This window comes from Psammomys obesus, unplaced genomic scaffold (assembly GCF_907164565.1).
Source record: "Psammomys obesus unplaced genomic scaffold, mPsaObe1.curated_primary_1811, whole genome shotgun sequence".
In the NCBI taxonomy this organism is placed as follows: Eukaryota; Metazoa; Chordata; class Mammalia; order Rodentia; family Muridae; genus Psammomys; species Psammomys obesus.
Window position 1 is genome coordinate 9569573 of NW_026596256.1, and position 23232 is coordinate 9592804.

At 38.0% G+C, this 23232-nt stretch overlaps 1 pseudogene; it reads left to right on the forward strand.

Annotated features, from left to right (window-relative positions):
* Nucleotides 1–22481: 22481 nt before the first annotated feature.
* Nucleotides 22482–23232, forward strand: LOC129668684 (glyceraldehyde-3-phosphate dehydrogenase-like; annotated as a pseudogene).

Here is a 23232-nt window from a genome sequence, read left to right on the forward strand (position 1 = left end):
TTGAACAAGTTTATTATTCCTAGAAAGCAAATAAAACTATTAAAATCAAAATCATGCTATGTATAGAGATTTTTTTTTCCTCTTCTGCCCCCTTGTGGTCCTCAAAGGCTACGATCCAGCATAAACTGAAAGAAGTAGTCTTAGAATACACGCACAATAGTTCCACGTTTGCATGTTTCAATGTGAGGTTAAAGAAAAATACTTACACTTTGCTGATAAAAATATTTCAAATTATAAATATCTCAAAATCATAGCTGAATGAAGATCTAATTTTTACATTTTCAGTGTTCAGTGCTGTTTGAATCTTTTTAAACCAACATAACGTTCTCTATTCTTAAATGTTAATTAAAAAAATCAAAATCAAATAGACTTGATTGTAGCTGTTTTCTTCCTCTTTTCTCTTTACTGTTTCTTTTATTTTTTGAGATTATAACTACATCATTTCCTCTTTCTCTTTACTCATTCTAAGCCCCTTCATATTCACTCCTTTCTCTCTTTCAAATTCAGAGCCACTCTTTTTCATTAATTGTTACAAATGTGTGTGTGTGTGTGTGTGTGTGTGTGTGTGTGTGTGTGTGTGTGTTTGTATGTGTTTGGGTATTCCAAAATGTACCCTGTTTAATCTGTATAATGTTACTTGGACTTTGGTTTTCAAAGCTGATCATTAGTAATTGAATAGCCAATTGCTTTGTTCTTCTCCATGGGAGACTAATTCTCCCACCGTCAGTATTCCTTAGTTGCATACAGCTCCAGAAACGTCAGAGGCTACATCCATAAAGTCTCAGCAACATGGCTGGCTAGACATGAGCTGAACAAGGATAACAATAGATATACTAATATAGAGAAGAGAAAGGCCACAGGGCCTTACTCCTAATACTGTTCTATGGAGCTTAAGACTTTTCCTTTAGTGAATTTATAGAAATCAGAATGCTGAAACAATTACAATTGAGATGTCACATGGCGCAATCTGGCAGGTGGCCTTGCGCAGGTGGCATTTTGCATTTGTTTAATGTACCATGGATGGTTTTAGAAAGCATTTATGATTTTCTGAAAACAAACAAAAATGCCAAGTGAGTTATTTTTATCCCAGGGAACAAGAGGCAAATTATACAGCCACTGTAGCATGATGTAATTGACACTGCAAGGTGGGTTTGGACTCCGGTAGACAGTGTCAGTCCCTGGCTAGCTTAATCTTTAAATGTTCATTCTTCTAGGTTATAGAAAGTATACAGTGTTAACCATTTCATGACATGCTTTAGTAACTAATAGCTAAATATAGCTACTGTCTTTTAATTTTGAAATTTTGACTATTTAAACAGGCAGTTTCTAAGCTACAATATTAGTCAGTATTATCCTTGACTTAGTTTTTCTTATTCATGTTTCATTTTATGTTCTCCAGTACAAATTCTTCTCTCATGAGTTACAGTGTATGCTGTTAATTAAGTGGCATCATAGATTTTTAGCTTTCTGAGATCGGGCTAGTAAGCGAATTCTTAAATAAGATGAATGAAATAATGAAGACAAACATTATAGGTAATCAGGATGTCATTTTCCCAAAGTGAACAAAAGTTCCTAGAAAAAAATATCGACAGCTATCTTAAAAATTCTACAAGATTAATTGATTAAAACTACTGTGATTATTGGGAGTTGAGATTTGTAGATACAGAGCCAAATTATCTGAAGCTATCTTTAGCCTATTAATAGTCACTTATTTCACACCTAATCATTTCATCTAACAACCTGTATTCAGTCAAAGAATGTCATCAGCTAGCATTTTAGACCCATAGTAGAGATTTCCCTCTGTTACTCTAACATGCTTTTGAAGTGTCTTGATTCATATTTTTCTTTGTTCGATTACTATGAAACTGTTACTGTGGAGGACAAGACAACCAAATAGCAGAAAAAGAGTTCCAAGAGCAGGACAAAAAGTGGGGAACATACCTGCTCCCAGTGTGAGGAGCCCCCAAAAAACACCAAGCTTACAGCCATAGCAAAGGACTAGGTAGTATGTTGTTTCAAAATCCAAAGTCAAGGGAAACCAAAATCTGCGGTTTATGCTATGTGTACACACTGGTACAGCAACACCCACTAAAAACACCCAGATACCATTTTCTATCACTTTATGAAAAGTCTCTGCATATAAAGCTTTGGTTATCTCAAACAAGGGTTCAATCAATTGTTTGAACTTAGTTTTCTCATCTATAACATAATAGTGTAAGTTATTTTAGTAATTTCACTTTGCAGTTACTTTCAAGTTACTTTAGTAATACTGGTCTCCTTTCTGACTACAGTTCCCACACCGAAAGGTCTGTATCATTTTCTTTCATACCTGTGATGCTCTAAGTATATGTATCAATTGGAGATGGCTTGGATGTGAACCTTTAAGTGCTGCCCATGACCTTGCAGACACGTGAAGCTCTAGGAAAGTGTTTTTCAATACACAGTTCTAGGTCTTTGTGGTCCTCAAAGGTATTTTGATAGTCCACTTTTTCACAGTTGAGAAAACTTTATCAAATTACTTTTAGATTTTGATGTTATTTCACTTGGTAAGTTGAGTTAACAACATTTTTTGTAACAAAATTATATTTTTCTATGCTTTGAGCTCTCAGCAATTATAACGATTCAAAAACTAAAGTGAGCCATGTAAGATGAAACTCAAAATGCATGCAGTGAAGCTTCAGCAATGTTGGTGAAGGAAAGCTGTCAAACTCCAGAAAATCCATGTAAAATCTGTGGTTGCAACATGGTAAAGACCATCTCTAGTTATCTAGACATGAAGAAGACCATGTCTAGTTATCTAGACATGAAGATGTCTTAAACTCTGAAAGAAAGCAAAAGGCAAAAGAGCAAGCTTTCATGAATTTCATAGTGCAAAGCATGAGATGATAACAATATTAAGGAACTATACTTGACAGGAATAAAAGATCCTTCAGAAAAACATCAAAATCATAAAGCTGCTGCCAAGATGAAGTTACCCACCAATGAAGTGAAGTGATTACTGATAAGGAGAATTGATCCAAACACAGGTTGTTGGCCTATCAGTTCCAAAATATATGTACAGGTAAAGCTGCACAAGTCACACAAAAATCACACAGAGAGACAGAATCAGGAGAAAAATTATTGAACCATTAAGTGTGTATTTCATTTGAATTATTCTTAGAATCGTCTATCAACTTAAAAAAGGTAGTTCAAACTTGGCTTTCATTTACTATCATTCAATATCTACAAAAGTTGTCAATATCATAAAAAGCAGAATTTTTTAAATTGTTGAATAAATGTATGAATGGTTTTCTAGAACTAATATGATTAGTTGTAAAGCAACTTAATTATTCTCCCAATGTTACATTCATAAGATGATTATCATTTTATTTGATCTGATAATTTTCCCTAGATAAACACTTTATTGTAAAATATTCCACCACGCTACAATTACCTTATTTCATATATATATGTAATAAATAAATATATATATTTTGTTTCTGCACATATTATAGAAGTGATAGACTTATAATTAATAATGAAATTATGCTTTAATTTAAAAATAATTGTAATTCTTTACTGATTCATTTTAACCCGTGAAAGACTGTTTTCTTACTCTATATATTAAACTTATTATTAAACAACTAAAATAAATATAAAATTGCAGATAAAAATAAAATTGTCCATCTAACTTGGGTCTACCTCTCCCTTTCTAAGTCACAACAGGAAATAACCACCTTGCATAACACTGATAAAAAGATGCAACTGGCCTAAAGAACAGAACAGGTAGATGAGTCAGCTTCCTATTTTATATGATGTTCACACCAATAAACACTGTGCAAACATTGTTCCCTTTGCTTTAATAGTTCAAAAAACCAAAAGCAACAGCTGGTGAGGCCTTCCTAAAGCTTTCCATCATTGACATGATTGCCTAACAACAACTTGAGAGAACACTTTACGACTAAGGTGACACTACATGCAGAGAGGAGGTGCACCTCTTTTAGTCTGGAATTTCTGCACGCACGCATGCTCATATGCCACATACCATATGCGTGTGTATCTTTATCCATAGACTTAAAGTGTGTTGTTTTTGACACAACTGACAGCCAGGAAACCATGGCCAGATCAAGATAATGAACATGACCCTACCTCTGAACCATTTCCCTTTATATCATTTTTATTGTACATTTACTGGACAAAATGATAGGCTTTACAACATTTTTATTTAAGTTTACCGTGTACTTTGACTATATTTAACTGCCATTAACCTCGTATGTCCACTTGCCTGATTCTCACTAGTCCTTTTCCTGTTTGCAATCAAGCTTCATTTTCTATTCCCATAGTATGAGTGCTTGTGAGCGTGTGTTTTAAGTTGTACACATGAGAGAAATTATAAGATTTATCTTTGTGAGACTGGGTTGTTTTGTTTAATATGATGGTCCACAGTTACATACATTTTCCTGTAAATACCATAATCTTAGTCTTCTTTATGGCTGAATAAAACCCTAGTGTGTCTCTGATAATTGTCATGATTGTCAGCTTAATTGCATTAAGAAATACCTAGAGGCACTCCTGCCAGGGAACTGGGTAGGCTAACTACAGACCTTCACCTCTTTTTCTCCTCCAAATAAAATTTCCCTGTCTCATGCACAGCTCTGCAACAGATATTCACCGTGGCCTCCCCTCCCAACCTGCTCCTATCTCCAGCTGATACCTCATATCCCAGCTCCTGTCTTCCCTCAGTTCTTTGCTTATTCCAGCCTCCAGAGTCAGCAGGTGCTCCCTGGGAGCCCACAGGCAGCTACTGCCACGAGTAGCCCAAGTGCGTATCTTCACCTCCCCCTCCACTCCTCTAAGTCCGACCCACCAGTCTCATCCTCAGCTCCCTAGGAATCCTTCTCCTCTGCCTTCATCCCCAGTGGACTAACTAATCAGATCAGGGTGGAATCCTAAGGTTTCTCTCCTTTTGAAAATTCTCTCCACTGCGCCAGTCCTTCCCAGTTCTTAAGTGTCAGCGTCCAACAACCAGAAACATACCTAAAGTCCCCAGTGGTCACACATATCAAGAACCCAGATTTTTCTACAGCCACCACACTCTCCTAAGAACCTGAGAGGATTCAGAAACCAAGGAACAAAAGACAAACCTGATGAAGATAAGACCAGATATCAGCACCAAGAATTACAATCTTCCCAAACTCAGATGCCTAGAGGACAGCATAAAAACACAACCAATAACAGATAGGATACATCTCCACTAGAATCCAGCAGGCCCTAAGAATTCCAATATATTTGAAGCACAAATAAATGACCGTAAAACAGACTTTATAAATGTGATAGAGGTCTATAAAGAGGAAATAAATAAATTACTTAAAGAAATCTATGAAAACACAGACAGTGAAAGGATATAAATAAAATAGTTCAAGTGTTAAAAGTAGAAACTATTTAATAAAGAAAACCCAAACTGAGGGAAAACCAGAAGGGGAAAAGTTAGGAAATCTGCCAGAAACCTCAGAGGCCAGACTCACCAACAGAATACAAGATTTAGAAGAGATAACCACAGGCATTGTAGACATGATAGAAGAAATGTATACACTGGTCAAAAAATTATAAAATCTACTGGCACAAAATATAGGAGATTGGGACTACTAAGAGAAGACCAAAAATAGAATATTGGTAATAAAAAAGGAGAAGAAACCCAGGTCAAAGGCACAGAAAATATTTTCAACAAAAACATAAAGAAAATTCCACAAACCTTAAAAAGAAAACAGCTAAAAGTACAATTAGCATACAGAACACAAAAAGACTAGATCAGTAAAGAAAGTCTCCTTGGCACAAAATCAAAATGATGTACAGAACAAAGACTATTAAAAGCAACCACAATGGAAATCAATATGGAGTTTCCTCAGAAAACTCAGAAAATAAATTTACCTCAAAATCCAGTTATACCACTCATGGGCATGTACCCAAGGGATCTTTCATCCTACCACAGAGACAGATGCTAAACTATGTTCGTAGCTGCTTTATTCAAAATAGGCCAAAACTGGGAACTACATTGGTGTTCCTCAGTCAAAGAACAGATAGGAAAATGTGGTACATTTACACAAGGAAGTGGTACTCAGCTGCTTTTTTAAAAAAAATCATGACATTTTCTGGCAAATGGGTGAAACTTGAAAAAAAAATCATCCTGTAAGAAATAGCCCAGATCCAGAAAGTCACACATGATATGTAATCACTTATAAGTGGATGTTAGATGTTAAGTAAGTGTTTGTCATGGTACACAGACCCAGAAAGGTTAAGTAACAAGGAGAGGTCTATGAGGGAACACATGCATTTCCTTGGGAAGAGGAAATATAATAGTTTTTGCAGGTGGATTGGTGACAAGTGGGAACAGGAGGAATTGGTTAGTAGGGTGAGGTGGAATGACAGAGACCCAACCGGCTCTCAAGTCCTGTTTTGGGATTGCATTTAATTGAGGCCAAAGGGTCTCCACAGAAATAAATAATAATAAATAAATAAATATTAAAAATAAACAGGCTATATTGCCAAGACTATAGAATGCTCTCCAAAAACTGACAGCAATCCCCCAGGACTAAAGACAGCACCTATACAATTTATTGAACACTGAGATTGCATGGTGTTTCCTACAAAAAGCCTCCACTCTCTTGTTCCAGTGACTTTGTTACAGAAAAGCAGTCTTCTCACTATCAAAACAGAACAAAACAAAAACATAAGGACCAAGGCATTTCAAAATGCTTTAGGTACAATATTGTACTACCTGAAAGATAATCTGGGAAAGCGGCAGTACAAAATTATGAAAGTAACCAACTTATAACTGATAAGGCTTAAAGCACACTCCATAAAATGTAACACATACCTGACACTGCTTATGTTACCAAAAACATAAATATTCCAAGGTACTAGAACAAACCCAAATACAACTGTTCAAAAAAGAAAAAAAGATAAGAAAAAATGTAGTGACAATATGACTCTTAATGATACTCTGCTATGCTCAGGGTCTTGTTCAACCCCATTAAAGAAACTTCCTCTTGCAGAAAATGGGAATAAATATAGAGATCTACAGCTACACACTATGAAGACAGTGGCAGACCTTGGAACACTCAGCCTAAATGGAATGTCTCCATCAAATCCCTCCCGTTAGAGTTCAGTGAATTCCCATACAAGAGAAGACAGAAAGAATATAAGAGCCAGAAGTCATGGAGGACACTAAGAAAATAAGGCCCTCTAAATCAACATGAGGAAAACTCATGAACTCACAGAGACTGAATCAAGCAGCATGCACAGGCCCTGCATGGGTCGGTAGCAGGTCCTCTACATTTATATTATGGCTTTCAGTTTAGTGTTGTTATGGGATTCAGGAGAGTATGAATGAGTGGGGATCTTTTCCTTCTGTTGGTGTCTTGTCCAACTTTTTGATGATAGTTTGTATTTTATCATAGTATAGTTTATGTTGTTATATTTTTGAAATGAATGAATGAATGAAAACCTAGTGACTAGGCTAATGGTTAACAACTGAACTGTCACTTATATCATCTGCAAGATGGAAAACTGATTTTCTACAATGGAATAAATGACACTGTGTATATCACCTACCCCAGGACAGGCTTCATGCACAGAAGTAGTTGACCAATAAATAATGAACTCAACAGGTTTACTGTTGTTACAGTTTGGTTTTGGTAGTTTTTTGTTTGTTTGTTTGTTGGTTTAGTTTTTCATGAAATTTGTTTTCTAGGTTTTTCATTGTATTAGGATTGCTTATGGGGTTATATATGGGGTTTTATTTTTGAGAAAGAACTTAAAATTTGGAGAGTAGGGAGGAGAAGCACATCTAGACAAAAAGCAGAAGGGAAAAACATCATCAAAATAATTTGAATTTAAAGTTTAATTTAATATATATCTTAGGAAATACATTCACATATCTGAATTTATATATATATATATATAGGGTACTCATTAAGTACCCATGGCATTTGTGTATGTGTGAAGCATGGGGTCCTAAATGATTGTAGAAATTCCATACTGAATGTGGCTGGGATCTTGGCCTTAACAAAAAGTGGGAAAGGAGGTAACCAAGTGAACATCAACATTTCTCTCTCCTTACTCCATGGTCAATGCCATAGACCACACCTCTTATGCCACCATGCTGTGCCTGCACATTACACCCTTCTTGAACTTTCAGCCTTCCATGAGCATGCATGTCATGAACAGATGCAGGTGTATATGTCATAATTTTTCAAGTAACAATAAATCTACAAACTATGTTAGTATTTTTTTTTTTGGCTGTCATTTCACATGTAATCTCAATTGGAAATATTTTCATTCTGGTCAGGACATTTATGTGAACATGAGTGACTCAACAGTAAGTGAATCACTGAAGAATCCCAGCCTAACACAAGTGACAGCTTCAGAAGTTAGCAGCAGGAGCCAAGATGGCAGGGATGAGAGGACACTGTGTGTGAAAAGAGGAACAGCAGTGACTGCACAGTGACCAACAGACTGAACTCTGGGCCCTAAAACACCAGCAATTGTGTTTCCCAGGTGAGAGGAAACCCCATGGTGTGGGGAAACAATTGGGTCCATTCTCAGGTCACCCAGATGAAAACCAGAAGGGTTCCCAATTCCCAGCAGGTGCCCAGTCACAAACCAGAGCCACATATTTGAATGCTCTGGTCACCATCCCAGGTAGAGCGATGGGCCCAAGGGCACCAGACACTGGGTTTCCTTGTTGGGAGGAACCCCCTCAGTGAGGGAAGCATCAGATTCAACTTCAGAGCACTCAGCCAAAGTCTCCTTCCCCCAAAAAATTCTTGGGAAAAGGTCCTGAGTTCCTGCAGGGCCACAGTCACCAGCACGATGCCACTCACCTGCACCTCCATGCTCTACTCACCATCCCAGACTGAACTGTAGACCCCAAAACACCACAGACTGGGTCTTCATGTTGGGAGGAAACACCACATTAGGGGAAACATCAGGTCTGACTTCAGAACACCCAGTTCTGGAAAAGTTTCTATGTTCCCGCAGGCTCCAGTCTTTAGCTTCCTGCTGCACACATGAATGCTGTGCTCACCTGCCACTGATTACAGCTTGGGGCACAGAACTCCAACCTCAGGCCTACAGAAGCCTGGTATCCACAGGATCAGCCCCAGACATTGCTCCCAGATGCAACCTGTTTGCCTCGCCAAACTGAGCAAACAGCGGGGGTCCCTGCTTCTTCAAGAGGGCTGCACCCAGCAAACACAGTATAAGAGCAGAAGCAACAGCTCACTAAATTCAGTGCATGAAACCCAGTGCAGGGCTGTGTAATACCAAGTTCATGGGACCCTCAGAGACCACCAGGAGACGACTCAATGCAATGGCAAGAGAGCTTTATTACAAGAGCAATCGAACTTGGGACCCAAGTCTCACTGATGCAGCAATAGAGAAGTGGGACTCAGAGCTCTGAGTGAACAGGATTTTTAAAAGGAAAGTCTGTGAGCAGGGGGTTTCCATGACAGCAAGCAGGAGGGCACAAGCCTTGGCATTACAGAATTGGGTGAATTTTAGCAGGGCGGGGTGACTTTTTCTGAGGCACACAATCACAATGGCTAAGGCATATAATCAAAATGGTTATTTTTCTAAGCCGTATCTGGAACGTTGGGGAGAATTTTCCACCCGATTCTCAAGCAATTCCCATTGATTTTTGCCAGGAAGATTGTCTCTATTTTCTATGAAGCATTTATTCTGTATTATTTTGCTAGGAGAGTTAACTTTGTTCTCTGCCAGGTGTACATTCGGTGATATTTTCTGGTACCTGAATTCAGTTCCCAGTCATGATCTTTATTTCACAATGGAGTTATACTCAGGCTAACTTAAATTCCTCAGCTGCTCTCTCGAGAACTTCTTCTGGTGAGAGGAGAATCCCTCTGACTACCAATGACCACAGTTATCACACAGGTACACATACCTGAAGTGAGCTGTGGCAATTCCTGAGAAGCACTGGCCATCCCCAATAAACTGAGGAGGCCTCCTTCCAGAACAACCATCTTCCTGCCAAGGGGTTTCTCCAAACCCCAGGATTCCAGAAGGCACCAGAAATTAACAGCCAACATGTGAGACAGCCAGATAGGTAGAGGCCAATGTAAAGGTACAACCAAAAAAGCCAAAGCAATATGGCATCTCCATAACGTAGTTATCCAGGAGTAAGTAGCCCTGGACACCCTATCGTAAGTGAAATTGAAGAAGATGATCTTACATCTATGCTTATGAAAAGGATAATAGAGAAAACAAATAAATTTTGTTAAGAAATAGAGGAAGATAAAGTAAAAAAAGATGATGGCCAGCTGTAAAGAAATAGGGGAAGATAAAGTCAGTCAGATTATGGCCATGTGAAAAAAAAATAGAGGAAGATAAACACAAACAGATTATGGCCATCCGTAAATAGATATAGAAAGATGCAGACAAACAGTTTGTGGTCTTCAGAGAGGAAATAATTAAATTACTGAAAGAAATTAAACAGAGGAATATTCAAACAGGTGAAGGAATTGAAGAAAAAAACAAAAAAAAATACAGACAAGTGAAGGAAATCAAAACAGTTCAAGATCTGAAGATAGATTTTAAAAAATTAAAGAGAACACAAACAGAAGAAATCATGGAAAGGAAGAACTTAGGAAAGAAAACAGGAAATACAGAATTTAGAATAACCAACAGACTACAAGAGATGTTAGAAAAGAATCTCAGGTGTAGAAGATACAATGGAAGAAATCAATGTATCTATCAAAGAAAATGATAAACCTGAAATATTCCTGACACAGACTGTCCAAGAAATCCAAGACAACATGAAAAGACAAAAACCTAAGACTCATAGGTATAGAGGGAAAAGAAGATTCTCATCTCCAAGGCCCAGAAAATATTTCCAACAAAATCATAGAAGAAAATTTCCCCAATTTAAAGGAGAAGCCTATAAGCATACAAGAGGTCTACAGAATAGCTAATAAATTAGACCAGAAAGAAAATCCTCCTGCCACATAATAATTAAAAAAGTAAGTATACAAAATAAAGAAAAAGTACTAAAAGGGAAAAAGCCCAAGTAACATATGATAGCAAACCCATCAGAATCACACCTGACTTCTCAACAAAGACTATGAAAGTCAGAAGGGCCTGGACAGATATCATGCAGACCCTCAGAGAGTACAGATGTCAGCCCAGGCTACTACACCCAGCAAAAATCTCAGTCATCATAATGGAAAAGACAAGATATTCAATGACAAAAACAAATTTAAACAATACCTACCCACAAATCCAGTATTACAGAAGATACTAGAAGGAAAAATGCAACCCAAGAAACCTAACTACATTTAAGAAAACACAGGAAAAAAATAACTTGACTACAGGAAAACACACAATTAGTCAAGCACACAAACACACTACCAAAACCATCAGCAAAATCAAAGGATCTAACAGCCACTGGTCATTAACCTCTCGCAACATCAATGGACTCAATTCTCCAATAAAAAGACACAGGCAAACAGAATGTATGTGTAAACATGACCCAACAATCTGCTGCTTACAAGAAACACACCTAAGTCAAAAAGATAGACATTACTTGAGAGTAAAGGGCTAGAAGACGGTTTTCCAAGGAAATGGACCCAAGGAGCAAGCAGGAGTAGCCATTCTAATACCTAATAAAATAGACTTTGAACCAAAATTAATCAAAACTGATGGTGAAGGTTACTTCATACTCATCAAAAGAAAATGTCACCAAGATGACATCACAATTCTGAATATCTATACCCCAAATACAAGGGCACATGTATAAAAAAAATTAATAAAACTTAAACCACATGTATATCCCACACATTAATAGTGGGAGGCTTCAACACCCCACTCTCAACAAAGGACAAAAAAAAAAAAAAAAAAAAAAAAAAAAACAGAAATTAAACAAAGAAACGATGACTAACAGAGGTCATGAATCAAATGGACCTAACAGACATCTACAGAATCTTTCACCCCAACACAAAATAATTTACCTTCTTCTCAGCACCTCATGGAACCTTCTCCAAAACAGACCATATAGTAGGTCACAAAGCAAGCCTCAACAAATACAAGAAGATTGAAATAACTCCCTGTATCCTATCTGACCACCATGTAAAAAGCCTGGACATCAACAACAATAGAAATAGCAAAAAGCTTACACCCACTTGGAAAATGAACACCTCTCTACTCAATGACAGCTGGGTCAGGAAAGAGAGAAAGAAATTAAAGACTTCCTAGAATTCAATGAAAATGAAGGAACAACATACTCAAACTTATGGGATACAATATAAGTAGTGCTAAGAGGAAAGTTCATAGCACTTGGTGCCTTCAAGAAAAAAATTCTAGAACATCTCATTCAAGCAAAGTAAAAGCTCACCTGAAAGCCCTAGGGGGGGAGAAAAAAAAATCAGACACAGCCAAGAGCATTAGATAGCTGGAAATAATCAAATTCAGGACTGAAATTAGTAAATTAGAAACAAAACACTTCAAAGAATCAATGAAACCAAGAGTTAGTTCTTTTTTTTTCATTTTTTTTTTAATTTTATTTTTCTTTTTAGTTACATTTTGTTAACTTTGTGTCCCGGCTGTATCCCGCTCCCTCATTCCCTCCCCAACCCCACACTCCCTCCCTGGTCTCCTCCCTGCCCCTTTCCAAGTCCACTGATAGGGGAGGACCTCCTCCCCTTTCATTTGACCCTGTTTTATCAGGTATCTTCAGGGCTGGCTGCAAAGTCCTCCTCTGTGGCCTAACAGACTGCTCCTCTCCTGAGGGGGGGGGGAGGGGTCAAACAGCCTGCCCTTGAGATCCTGTTAGAAATAGTCCGTGTTCCCCTTACTTTGGAAAACTACTTGGTTACTGAGCTACCACGGGCCACATCCGAGCAGAAGTTCTAGAAAATCAACAAGGTAAACAAACCCTTAGCCAAAATAACAAAAAGGCAGAGAGACACTATCCAAATCAATAAAATCAGAAATTAAATGGGAACAAAACAACAGACACTGAGAAAATCCAAACAATCATTATGTCTTACTTCAAAAGCCTATATGCTACAAAATATGAAAATCAAGTGGATTGGACAATTTTCTTGATTGATTCCACTTACCAAACCTTAATCAAGACCAGGTAAATAAATTACATAGTCCTATATCCCCTAAGGAAATAGAAGCTGTCATCAAAATTTTCCATTCAAAAAAAGCCCAGGACCAGACAGTTTCAACACAGAATTCTACCAGACATTCAAAGAAGAGCTAACACCAACACTCTTCATACAATCCCAGAAAATAGAAACAGAAAAAACATTACCAATATCATTCTATGAAGCCACAGTTACCTTGATACCTAAAACTCACAAAGACCCAATAAAGAAAGAAAATTTCAGGCCAATCTCCCTTATGAACATTGATGCAAAAATACTGAACAAAATACTCACAAACAGAATCCAAGAACACATAAAACATATCAGACACTATGGCCCAGTAGGCTTCATCCAAGGAATGCAGAAGCAGTTTAATATACAGAAATCCATCAATGTAATCTAACAAGTAAACAAACTAAAATAAAAAAAAAACATCCAATCTCCTTAGATGCATTTGATAAAATTCCAACATTCATTTATGTGTAAAGTCTTGGGTAAATCTGAGATACAAGGCAATTACCTAAACATAGTAAAGCCGATATACAACAAGCCTATAGCCAATATCAAACAAACTGAATAAAAGAATCTTCACCAACCCTCTATCCGATAGAGGACTAATATCCAGTATATATAAAGAACTAAAGAAGCTGAAAAGCAGCAAACCAAGTAATCCAATTAAAAAATGGGGAACAGAGCTAAACAGAGAATTCTCTGTAGAGGAATATCGATGGCAGAGAAACACTTAAAGAAATGCCCAACTTCATCAGCCATTAGGGAAATGCAAATCAAAACAACCCTGAAATTTCACCTTACACCCATCAGAATGGCCAAGATGAAAACCTCAAGTGATAACACATGCTAGAGAGGTTGTGGAGAAAGGGAAACTCTCCTCCACTGTTGGTGGGAATGTAAACTGGTACAACCACTCTGGAAATCAATCTGGCACTTTCTCAAACAACTAGGAATAGCGCTTCCTCAAGACCCAGCCATACCACTCCTAGGCATATATCCAAAAGAGGCTCAAGTACACAAAAAGGACATTTGCTCAACCATGTTTGTAGCAGCTTTATTTGTAATAGCCAGAAGCTGGAAACAGCCCAGATGCTCCTCAACTGCAGAATGGATGCAGAAATTGTGGTACGTCTACACAATAGAGTATTACTCAGCAATGAAAAATAAGGAAATAATGAAATTTATAGGTAAATGGTGGGATCTGGAAAGGATCATCCTAAGTGAGCTGTCCCAGAAGCAGAAAGACACAAATGGTATATACTCACTCATATAGACATAACATAGTATACACCTACTAAAAACTGTACATCTAAAGAAACTAAGCAAGAGAGAGGACCCTGACTAAAATGCTCAATCCCCATCCTGAAAGGCAAAGAGGCTGGACATCAGAAGAAGAAGAAAACAGGAAACAACCTAGGAACCTGCCACAGAGGGCCTCTGAAAGCCTCTGCCCTGCAGACAATCAAAGCAGACGCTGAGACTTATGGTCAACTGTTGGGCAGAGTGCATGGAATCTTATGTAAGAAGTGGGAAATAGTAAGAGCTGGAGAGGATAGGAACCATACAAGGAGAGCAACAGAACCAGAAAATTTGAACACAGGGAACTTCCCAGAGACTCATACTCCAACCAAGGACTATTCATGGAGATAACCTAGAACCCCTGCACAGATGTAGCACATGATAGTTCAGTGTCTAAGTGGGTTACATAGTAATGGGAAGAGGGACTGCCTCTGACATAACCTGATTGGCCTGCTCTTTGATCACCTCCCCCTGATGGGGGAGCAGCCTTACCAGGCCACAGAAGATGACAATGCAGCCACTCCTGATGTAATCTGATAGACTAAGATCAGAAGGAAGGAGAAGAAGACCTCCCCTATCAGTGGACTTGGGGAGGGGCATGCATGAGGAAGGGGGAGGGAGGGTGGGATTGGGAGGGGAGGAGGGAGGGGCTTATGGGGGAATACAAAATGAATAAAGTGTAATTAATAGTAAAAAAATTAAAAAATTATAAAAAAACCTTACATTAATCCCACTGAAATCAGGGACAAGGCAAGGCTCCCCACTCTCTCCATGTCTCTTCAACATAGTTCTTGAAGTCCTTGCTAGAGCAGCAAGAGAAATAAAGGAGATCAAGGGGATTCAGTTTGGAAAGGAAGAAGTCAAAATATCATTATTTTCTGATGACCTTGATAGCATACCAGATCAAGGGGATTCAGTTTGGAAAGGAAGAAGTCAAAGTAGCATTATTTTCTGATGACACTGATAGCATACCAAAGTTCTAAATGCCAACAGCTGATAAACATCTTAAGCAAATAGCTGGATAAAAAATTAACTCAAAAAATCAATAGCCTTCATGTATACAAAACAAATGGACTGATAAATAAATTAAGGAAACAATAGCCTTCACAATAGTCACAAAGGACATAAGGTTCTTTTGTGTAACTATAACCAAGCAACTCAAAGACTTGTATGTAAAAAATTTCCAGTGTCTGAAGAAAGAAAAGAAAAAGATATTAGAAGATGGATAGATCTTCCCTGCTCATGGCTTGGCAGGATTAACATAGTAAAAAATGGCCATTTTACCAAAAGCAATCTACAAATTCAATGTAATTCCCATCAAATTACCAAAACAATTCTTTGCAAATCTTTAAAGAAAAATTCTCCACTTCATATAATATAATAAGAATTGCTAAAACAATCCTCTACAATAAAATTAGTCTGGAGGTATCTCCATCCCTGATCTCAAGCTGTACTATAGAGCAACAGTAATAAAAACTGTATGGTACTGGCATAGAATCAGAATGGTGGATCAATGGAATAGAATAGAAGACCCAGAAATAAACCCACACACTTATGGACACCTGATTTTTTTACAAAAATGCCAAAAACATACAATGGAAAAGAGAAAGCATCTTCAACAACTGGTGCGGGTCTAACTGGATGGGTACATGTAGAAAAATGCAAATAGATCCATATTTATCACCCTGAACAGAACTTTGATCTAAAGGGATCAAAGACCTCAACATAAAATCTGACACACTAAAGCTGTTAGAAGAAAAAGTGGGGAAGAGCCTAGAACTCATTGGCACAGGAGACATCTTCCTGAACAGAACACCAAAAGCACAGGCTCTAAGATCAACAATCAATAAATGGGACCTCATGAAACTGAAAAGCTTCTGTAAAGCAAAGGACACTATCATCAGAACGAAATGATAGCCGATAGACTGGGAAAAGATCTTCACCAACCCTACATCCAGCAGAGGGCTAATATCCAGAATATATAAAGAACTCAAGAAGTTATATAGAAACAGATCAAATAATCCAATTTAAAACTGGGGTACAGAGCTAAACACAGAAGCCTCAATAGAGGAATAGGAACACTCAATAGAGGCAGAGAAACACTTAATGAAATCCTCAACTTCCTTAGTCATCAGGGAAATGCAGATCAAAACAACTCTGGGATTTCAACTTACACCCATCAGAATGGCTAAGATCAAAAACTCAAGTGACAACACATGCTGGATAGAATGTGGAGAAAGGGGAACTCTCCTGCACTGCTGGTGGGAATGTGAACTTGTACAACAACTTTGGAAATCAATCTGGTGTTTTCTCATACAATTAGGAATAGTGCTACCTCAACATCCAGCTATACCACTTCTAGGCACATATCCAAAATATTCTCAAGTACACAACAAGGACATTTGCATAACCATGTTTGTAGCAGCTTTATTTGTAATAGCCAGAATCTTGAAACACCCCAGTTGTCCCTCAACTGAGGAATGGATACAGAAATTGTGGTACATTTACACAATGGAATGCTACTGATCAATTAAAAACAAGGAAATCATGAAATTTGCAGGCAAATGGTAGGATCTAGCAAAGATCATCCTGAGTGAGGTATCTCAGAAGCAGAAAAAGACACATGGTATATACTCACTTTTAAGTGGATATTAGACAGGATATATAGGATATATATAGGATATAGGATATAGGATAATTGTAATAAAATCTGTACCCCTAAAGAAGCTAAGCAAGAAGGACCCTGGGTAAGATGCTCAATCCTTATTCAAATGGGATAGATATTGGAAGAGGATGAAAACAGGAACAAGACAGGAGCCTACCAAAGAGTGCCTCTGAAAGATTCTACCCAGCTGGATATCAAAGCACAATCTAAACTCATAGCCAAACTTTGGGCAGAGTGCAGAGAATCTTATGAAAGAAGGGGGAGATAGAAAGACATGGAGGGGACTGGAGCTCCACCAGGGGAGCAACAGAATCCATATATCATGGGTCTTTTCTGAGACTGATACTCCAACCAAGGACCATTCATAGAGATAACTTAGAACCCCTTCAAAGAAGTAGCCCATGGTATCTCAGTCTCCAAGTGGGTTCCCTAGTAATGGGAACAGGGACTGTCTCTCACATGATCTCAGTGACTGGCTCTTTGATCACCTCCCCCTGAGCGGGGAGCAGCCTTACTAGGCCACAGAGGAAGACAATGCAGCCAGTCCTGATGAGACCTGATAGGCTAGGGCCAAATGGACATGGAGAAGAACCTCTCCTATCAGTGGAATTGGGAAGGGGCATGAGGGGAGAAAACAGATGTAAGATATGATTGGGAGGTGAGGAGGAAAGAGACTATAGCTGGGATACAAAGTGAACAAATTGTAATAAATAAATTTTAAAAAGACAAAAAAAAATAATTTAGCATCACTGAAGACCCTAATGTGACAGATCAAGAAGATTGCATCACTGAAGAAGCTTAGTGCTCCATTAACTTTCTTCCACCTTTCATATACTAGTGGTCTTGGTGCTATACAGCATTATGTCAACTTGACCACACAAAGTAGAGGTATCGAAAACAAAGAAATCCCAATCAAGAAATGTATCATAACATCCTGTTGTAAAGCATTTTCTGAATTAGTGATTGATGGGTGGTGCCCAGCCCGCTGTAAATGGTTCCATCCCTGGGCTGGAGGTCCTAGGTTCTATAAGAGAGCAGGCCGAGCAAGCCAGGGAGAGCAGGCCAGTCAGCAACGCCACTCTGTGTCCTCTGCACCAGTTTTTGCCGCCAGTTTCCGTCCTGTCTGAGTTCCTTCATGGCTTCCTTTAATGTGGGACTACCATGTGGAGGTGTAAACTAAATAAACCCTTTCCCCCCCGAGTTTGAGTTTGACCCTTGTGTATTGTTGCAGCAGCAACAGAACTCACAGGAGAACCACAAGGTCAGATGCAGCTGGAAGACAGACAGGTGTGGCATAGAATTTCACATGAAGTTCTAATGATCCCTCTTCCCCCTTTTCCTTTTACAGGGAGTTTTAACAATTTTCTTACCATCACCCCAGACCTATTTATCACCATATTGTTTTTCTTATTACAATGACCCTAGCTTGTTTCAAGTTGACATAAAACTAACTAAGACAAACTGCATTTGATCCAAATTCTCTAAGAATGTTTGTTATACAAGATGATTTAAAGACAGTAACACAGCTACGATTATGAAAAGCAATGCATGTATAAATAGCCCCATGAGTACACACGTTTCTAGGTAAAAGTGTTTATCCACGTGCCAATTAATTCTAAAGGAAAATTAGAAGGTGTAAAGTAACTCTTGAAGAGCGCACATCTTTAGGTGTTCCAGGATGGTGGTAACATATAATTAAATAAATAAATAAATTATATATAACATCAAACATGTTTAATGCTCCCCAAGATAGCTGGCATAATAGGAAATAGCAGCAGATGTAGCTTAAGCACATCACTACTTTATTTATCATTTAGCAAATACATACTGATGCCATTGTGCTTCTTCTTATTCAACTTGTGGGTTACAATAAATAATATGTTATCATTTATTACAAGATAAGGTCAGCCTTACTCATGGTTATTTCTAAAAAACTTTGCCAGTGAAATAAAAGCAGCTTAAAATGTACAAAGTTGGTTCACATATTTAATCAAGTAATTCGACTGCTTGTCCCACTTAAAACTCATGTTTTTGGGTCAACAGTGTCATCCTTGGAATGAGAACATCACTGAGTTGTAAGCTGTGGGAATTTAAAGATAGAAAGTGTCGAAGAGCCAAATTCCATGGGACATGGGGGCACAGCATAAGCAAATAGATGCTTCCAAATGATGAGAAAATAATATATATTTAAATTGTTTATGTAAAATTTGAGCTATTGCTTAATGATTTTAATGATGTGAATTTTATTACTGTGAAAAATATTAAAAGTTACTTCAATATATTACTGCTCATTAAAAATGACATTTTGTATGGTTTTTTTTTTTGTGGTTATTTTTAAGTTGCAATTTTTGGCCTGTAACATCATATCTCTGGGATTTAAAATCTCAGAGGAAATATGCAAGTCCAAAACGATACTTTATAATTAAGTCTTTGTGATAAACTCTATGCCAGAATTTGAAAAGCTTTGTATCCATGGGACTCCCACATCAGGCTTGACCTGCTATGTAAGAACTGCCAGTGACTTCTGTGCATACATACACACAAAGATATGGAAATCCAGCTTATTTGAAATGCATTGCTGATATCAAATGCCTGAAAGTCCCGATGTTTTAAAACTTAAGGCTACTAAGGTGATTGTAAAGATGCCAAGGGGTTAGGTGGCATATGATTCATGCTCTTAACATATTTTATTACATGACAAGTTTGGACTTGACTCTGAGAAAAATAAAAACCCCAAAGCATTTATTCCATATTTTCAGAAAAGAATATCTTCAAATAAAAAGTTCAGGAAATTCTTAAAAATGGGTTTCATTTTGCCTTTCAAGTTGAAGAGTACTAATTCCTTAAAATAGCACACCATTCCTAAATGATACATCTGTAAAACACATATCCTGTACCTAAGCTTCAGGGATCATTTTGGAAGAGGGGGCAGGAAGATTGTAAGGGCCAGAGAAACAGAGAATTTGCCGTGAGATTGTGTCTTCTAGAGATGCCAAATGTTACACCCATAAAGTTTCACCAACGTGACTGCCTAAACATGAACTAAACAAGGAAAGCAGCAACAGATATGTTAAAGTAGACAGGAGGGAGTTCACAAGAGCCAACAAAGAACTACAGCCAACTAAAAAATGCTGAGTGGGAGAAAAATCTTCTCAGCGAAGAGCACAATTGGTTTTCTAATATCAAATAGTCAGCCCTGAAAACATACAAATAAGTAGTATTATACAAGCTGAGCAGAGTAAAATTATGTAGATAAGAATATATATGCACACATACACACACAAACACACATGCACACACATACATATACATAACAACAACTAAAAAAAAAAAGAGGCCATAGATTTAAGAGAGCAAGAAGAATTATGTGAGAAGGTTTGGATGGATGAAAGAGAAGGGAGGAATGGTGTGATTTTATTATAATCTCAAAATAAAAGTAAAGAAATGAAGCACATTTGACAGGGCTCTGTTAAGATTATCTGTTCTAACTATGTGTGATGAGATTGATTTCAACAGGCATAGGCAAATAATAATGCTGTGGATACAATTCCTTTTTTAGACTTGCATTTTTATAACTACAACAATTCAACACCTTTTTTCTAGTTTGTAGTAGCATACCTGTGACAATGATATCCCCTGCCCTTGACAAGGAAGCACATTTATGATAATAGAATTTAAAACACCCTTGGAACATGCATTTTTAATCAGTATTATTGGCTTTTAACTTATTTCAGAGAAAGAATCTAGTGTGCTCACCAAAGAGGCTAAAGAATTTTCCAGTAATCATTTCTGTAAATATTTCATTACCATCCATTTAAAAGAAACATTTGTCTCCTAACTCTAAGGAGCAAATGAGAAAAGGGTGGAAGAAAAAAAAAAACATGCTGGATTTTTAAAGTTAGATCTTCCCATGTAGACAAGCAAAATGCCTGTTCAAGTCAAATTTGTTTCCTAAAATATTTAGTTTCAGACAGAACAGTTTTTATGTGCACAGCTGTTTAAAATATATTGGTTTCCTCTATGTGTTGTACATGTCTTCGTTCATGTAGGTGTATTCATGACATATTTCTCTTAGCTGTATGTGCATGTGTCATATAAGGGCATGCCAGTGATGTTTAGCTGCAAGTGCAAGGACCTATGGAATGGTGTGCTGGTAAATGCTTGACAACCAACCTTGAGTGTGAAAAGTGTGGTTTGGAAATATGATGGAAATAAAACATTCATAGGTGGTTTAGTTCCCCTTGTATTTCTTTACACCTAATGTAGTACAGGCAAAGAGGTAATGAAGCTGACGTTGCAGGAAGAACAATGGATACAGAGAAGAAACATGAAGAATCTCAATGAAACCTGTGTCAAAAGCCTGGCGCTGCACACACACACACACACACACACACACACACACACACCTGGGAGTATGCAGGTGTCTCTGGAACAGGGAGAAGCAAGGAATCTATGACGGTTTTTGCTTTTCTTTTCAAGACAATTTATGTGAGTTATTTTAACTACTAATTTTGAGGGGTACTTACAGATTTTACAAATTATATCTTTTTTCTTATCTGTATTGCAAATATTTTCGTTCATTCTGGTTTATTACTGCTCCTACAGGTATAGGCTGACACTGGGATATAGAACATCTCATGGCCACTGAACAGCGGTAAGGATTTCGATTCTCAACACTGTTGGTTTTCTGTGATGCCACGCCAGCGGAGAACCAATGAGGTGCCTTGATCCTGTGAGGTATCTCTGACACCAAACTCCTTGGGATGCTGTGGCATTACATACAGCCAGGTAACTGTGTAAATGTGGGTTCCACTTTCAGCCATTTTCTGCTGTAGACAATAGTGGACGAGGCATTTTTGTGGTGTCTAGTATAACTGGAGTGGTGTTATCTAAAATTTCCCTGTGTTATCATACTAGGTTAGGTTTCCCATTTCTTCGGTAGACACAGGTTTGATAAAGATTATTTGTGTTGATTGTCTGTAACCCGTTGTTCTCTCTGCAACATCAGCTTCAGCATATCTTTGCCTGGCCTACATTAAGCATAACAAAATCCAAGTAGAATTAAACCAGTTGTGAATGCTGCAATCTCATCATACATCCAAACCAAACTTTTCACCGTCATGGTCGGTTGTCGAGTATTTGCCAGCATACCATCCCATAAGTCCATGTTCTTGCAACTAAACGTCACTGACATGCCCTTATGTGACACACAAACATACAGGTAATAGAAATGTGTCATACATATACCTACATGATTAAAGACGTGCAAAACCAACAGGAAACCACTATATATACAACATCTGTGCACATGAAAACTATTCTATCAGAAACTAAACATGTTAGGAAACACAAAATTGACTATGGTGAATATGGGAAAAAATGGGTTTGCCCATACTGGACATCTGGTTACAAGGGCTGCCTGCTTATCTGGCAAAGTGGATATTGTTGCCATCTGTTATCCATTCATGGACATCAACTGCATGACCTACATGTTACCAAATAACTCTACCCGTGGCAAGTTCAATGGCACAGTCAAGGCTGAGAATGGGAAGCCTGTCTTCAACGGGAAGGCCATCACCAACTTCTAGGAGCGAGACCCCGTTAACATCAAATGGGGTGATGCTGCTGAGTATGTTGTGGAGTCTACTGGTGTCTTCACCACCATGGAGAAGGCCACAGGCCCACTTGAAGGATCAGGCCAAAAGGCTATCATCCTTGCCCCTTCAGCTGATACCTCTGTGTTTGTTATGGATGTGAACAATAAGAATGACAACTCACCCAAGATTGCCAGCAATGCTTCCTGTACACCAACTGCTTAGCCCCATTGGCTAAGGTAATTCATGACAACTCTGGTATTGTGGAACAACTCATGGCCACAGTCCATATCATCACTGCTACCCTGAATACTGTGGATAACCCCTCTGGAAAGCTGTGCCTTGATGGCTGTGGGGCTGCCCAGAACATCATCCCTGCATCCACTGGTGCTGCCAAAGCAGTGGGCAAGGTCATAATGGGAAGCTCACTAGCATGGCTTTCCATATTCCTACTTCCAGTGTGTCTGTTCCTTTCCATAATCTCTTTCCCCCACTAGATTCTTTTCTTAATTCATAA